Genomic DNA, 4,620 nt, shown 5'->3' with positions numbered 1-4,620 from the left:
AGAAGACTTCAATACAATACAGCACCTTTGGGTAACACCACCACAATCCCACTCAGCAAACTTAATATTTTTCCTCATAACAAGTCACTCAGTATCACTATACACCACACAAAATCAATGTATAGACATCCATATACAAACAGTGACCTACACATCTGTAGACTCTTTATGCACACCAGCTTTCTACTTAGACTAGAAATGGTCGGCAGTACCAAACTAGCTACACCATAGTGCTCCTTTCCTACTTCTCACAACCCTTCCAGGCTCCCCCACCCCCGCATCCACATCCTCAATTACCCCTTTTGCAGACCAACCTGGAAAACGTTTCAAACAGCTACATACACGACCTGTAATTCTTTGCAGTTAAAAGGATGTTCGCTGGCCAAGTGGGTTAGAGCGTCGCTACTTGCGGCGGAGGTCAAGGTGACAGCAGTCCGAATCATGCCACCAGCGAGTTGGACCAAGGACATGATTCATTCAATTCCACGCTACAAAATCATCTGTAAGGGGCACCGTCCTAGCCCCCTGATAGGTAGGGGGAGTTGGCGATGTTAAGCCGAATCATGACGAATCACGTACACAAACAAAACATGGAAGGCTGCCCGACGTTTGACACACGCTAGTTTGTATCACAAAACACATAATTTCTGCAACTCTTATCAGTGCCAAAGACCCGACAGTAATGACCTATGATATTAAAGAAATCTTTTCACGACAGGAGTATGGCGCGAACTCGGACCTTAAGGGTGAAAGGCTATGACGCTAAACACGACAACAGCAACCCATAACTGCATGTGTTGTGTAGGGCATCAAACAACTCCGATAGGTAACAAGCATACGAACGTATGAAAACTTACGACCCGCTTTTGATTTTGTGTATGCCTATCACACCGGGTTTGAACTCGAACCTCGCATTCACGTGAAACAAGAGCAATACTATTGAATGTCGATAATGATTCATTTTATTTTGTTATTATTAATTTATTTATTTTGGCTAACTCCCTTTATCGTTAGTTTTCCCTCTCCCCTCTGTCCTTATCATTATATTTCCTTCCCCCCTTTTCCTCTTACTTTCCTATTGTATGTTTATTCGTTGATCTCTTTCTATTCATTTTTTTCCGAATCTTTTAATTTCCCTCCGGATCTCATTTTACTTCTCCCCTTCCCTTTATCAAATTATCCTCTCTTTCATCTTAGTTTTTTCCCCCATACTAATCCCCTCACTCATCCTCCTCTTGCTGTCTCCAATCGGCGCGAGTGCACGGCGTCACGTAATCAAAGATTTGACGACACACCATGTGATGCCCGTCACGTCCGCCATATACACGCAGGCACCAACATGCAGTAGGACCCTGAATCCGAGAAGAAAAGAAGAAAGAAGAAGCCGACTTCAGGAAATATCTCTGGGCAGCAGTAATGACTGGCAGAAGCACATGGAGACGCAGACAAAGACACGTTTCACACGTATCGACTTCTCGCCGTGCGCTGTCTACGACACGACGTCGTGCTCTCAAATCACCTCGGGTTTCTATGGGCGCTTTCAAACGCGGTCGTGGCCATAGACATCCGTGGTTATTTGAGAACACGACGTCGTGTCGTGGACGGCGAACGGCGAAAAATCAATACGTGCGAAATGAGCCAAAGACATCCTTGAGTCAAAGTGCTGCTGCATCGGTATGTTCCCAAACGATGCAGGTTGACAAGTGGTCCTGCAGTGGGCCAGCAAGATAGGTAAACAGGAAATGGGTTGAAAAAATTCTTGCTCGAAGGTCGGACCAACCCAGTTCAATTCGCGTGGAGTTTGTTTGCGGGGTAAACACAACGGTCGTTTCACATTGGAAGAAGGTAGATATGGAGAGCGGAAACAATGTGTTCTTGACCAAATTAAGACGGAGGGATTGGCGCCGGGCCAGCCAGCGGGAGCCGCTCCGCCTGGGGGGGACAAACAGGTGATTCCTGGGTGAACGCCACTCTTTATTTCGATATGACATTTGCTCAGGCAAAACAGATATTATTTCATGTATGATTCTTCCCGATTTTGTTTACACATATGCATGTGTATGTGTGTGTGTATATGTGTATCTATTTATACAATATGCATGATATGTATGTGTATTTATGTTTGTATATACGTTCCCATACTTTATATGTGTGCATGTATGTATATGTACATGTGTGTATGTATATATGTATACTTGTATATGTACATTTATATACACGTACATATGCCTGGGTATGTATACAGTTATGTTTAAATTTGTATGTGTGTATATATATATGTGTGTGTGTGTGTGTATATATATATGTATATATATATACACATATACATATGTATATATATACATATATATATGTATATATATATATATGTGTGTGTGTGTGTGCGTGTGTGTGTGTGTGTGTGTGTGTGTGTGTAATCCAAGTACACACGCATTCAACATTTCGGCGCTAAAGTGGGAGTTATCGTGTCTCGACAAGGCGTCCTGAGGCGAAAAACAAAAAATGTGAGCCTACCTCAGCAAGGCCACGTCCTCATCTCGTGTCCGCCCGTCATCGGTGCCTCTTCGAGATCCAGGCAGCACGAAGGCCGCCGCGACTTCGTGTCCTCCTTCTTCAGATCTCGGGGGAGAAGGGGGGCAGTGGGAAGTGTAATGGGGGAGTTGGTGGGGAGAGAAAAAGGCCGGGGGCGGATGCGCAAGAAACTAATTGGGGGGATAACCAGAGAGGCGGAAGAAGTTGGGGAGAAGGAGAAAAGAAGAGGAAGAGGTGGTGGTGGTGGTGGGAGAGCGTGGAGAGAGGCAGCACGAGCAGTTCACGTGTTGACCTGTGTTGCATTGGCAAAGTTAAGACATTCAAAGCACATCTGGCACTGGTGTTGGGGTGGTGGAGGGCCCGGCCCGCGGGGGGGGGAAGGGGGAAGGGGGTGAGGTGCTGCCTCCTGTGCAGCGCCTACAGATTCCTTGATGGGTGTGGGTGGGTGCTTGGGGTGGGTATTTCGTTCTTATTCCCTCTTTTTCCTCCTCTTCTTTCCTCTCTTCTTCTCCTTCTTCCTCTTCTGTCTCTTCTTAATCTTCTTCCTTTGTTTCCTCTTCTTCACCTTCTTCTTTCCCTTCTTCATCTCCTTCCCCCTTTTCCTCTTCATCCTCTTCTTCCCTTTCTTCCTCTTCTTCCCCTTCTTCCTCTTCATCCTCTTCTTCCTCCTCCTCCCTTTCTTCCTTTACTTCCCCCATCTTCCTCGTCTTCCCCTTCTTCCTTCTCTTCTTCTTCTTCTTCTTCTTCTTCTTCTTCTTCTTCCTCTTCTTCCTTTTCTTCCTCCATTTCCTCTTCATCGCCCTCTGAAGCTAGTAAGGGTGCAAGAGGCAATGTGGCCACCAGAGCTCAGGTGCAGAATGTATTTTTTTCTCCTCCCTCTTCCTCCTCCCCCCCCAAAAAAAATGGAGCAAAGTTCCTGGTGTGAATATGTTCTAAAGTATGCTTTTGATTGTAAACGTGTATCTAATGCCGCCACTTGCCCATCTGGGAGAAAATCGAGAAAAGAATCCAATATGGCGGACGAGGAGACGCCTCCTCAGGTTAAAATCTCCTCCTATCTGAATAGTGTCAGTAATGAGTGTGTCGCATTCTTTGGTGCGCGTGCACAGGGGCACGTCCTCGGAACCCGAGCGAAGTCCCCGAAGTGCGTCGGTGCTGATATATCAATGACGTCAGCGTATCACTGCAAGATAAAGTTGTATTTTTTAGAAGACAAGTGCAAAAAAAAAAAAAAAAACGTACGTTTGCTTTGGGATGCGTGCACTGGCAGTTCGTCCTTGGCAGTACATCACCGGCAGCAGCACCCGACCGTGGCATAACCTGGGTGGGGGGCATCTGGCAGGAGCCCGAGAAGAAGTCTCTTGTCGGCCTACCCTTCAACTCCAGCGTCGTTTGCCTACAGGCGTGGTAGGACGACAAAGATGACAACAACAACAACAACGATAGTAACAACAACAACAATGATAATGATAAAAACAACAACGATAGTAACAACAATAACGACAACATGTCATCATGAATATCATCATCACCATGATCATATTTGTGATGTACGAAACACTATTGTTAGACAGTATCCATTATTTCGGGAACCCCCCCCCCACACACACACACACATTTGAGAACCTCTGGACCCTAAGTTACCCATTGCCTTAAATCCATCTGGTTTGATAGTGGCTGATCAGGAAGCCATGACAGAACATAAAGCGGCCTATCTAACCTAAATTGCTCCACCCCTTGATGTACCACAGGATTGATTTGATACGCATCCAAAAACAGGTTGTGCGAGCTCACCTGAAGTGCTTGAGTTTTTCTTATCTTGTTTATTTATCTATTTATTTTTCTTGAGAATAAGTGCTTCTGTCCTCAGGAATGATATCGCGGGGAAAAGGTAGAATCACGGAGTGCGATCAAGGAGGACATTAAAAGAGAGGGATAATGAAATCGAAAAAAAAAATATCAGCATTCTTCTTGAGTGGAGATGAATCACCAGTCACCAAAGAATGCAGCCCTGAGGGTGTCACTAGAGCCCCTCAAGCATTGGCAGCATAAAGCATATTTACTCAATACCCCCACACGCACGGCGGT

The 4,620-nt window shown here is 45.5% G+C and overlaps 1 protein-coding gene across 1 annotated transcript in view; it reads right to left on the bottom strand.

Moving 5' to 3' along the window:
* LOC143034964 (uncharacterized) overlaps positions 1–2,656 on the bottom strand; it is a 127,450-nt gene extending 124,794 nt beyond the window's left edge. Inside the window, exon 1 of the mRNA XM_076201308.1 lies at positions 2,515–2,656. The gene's annotated coding sequence lies outside the window, so the exon portion shown is untranslated. The remainder of the gene's footprint in view (positions 1–2,514) is intronic.
* Between the last annotated feature and the right edge of the window lie 1,964 nt (positions 2,657–4,620).

This window comes from Oratosquilla oratoria, chromosome 18 (assembly GCF_046742065.1).
Source record: "Oratosquilla oratoria isolate Oo_2021 chromosome 18, ASM4674206v1, whole genome shotgun sequence".
Taxonomy (NCBI): domain Eukaryota; kingdom Metazoa; phylum Arthropoda; class Malacostraca; order Stomatopoda; family Squillidae; genus Oratosquilla; species Oratosquilla oratoria.
The sequence above is the reverse complement of the archived record's forward strand: the minus strand, read 5'-3'. Positions and strand labels throughout refer to the sequence as shown.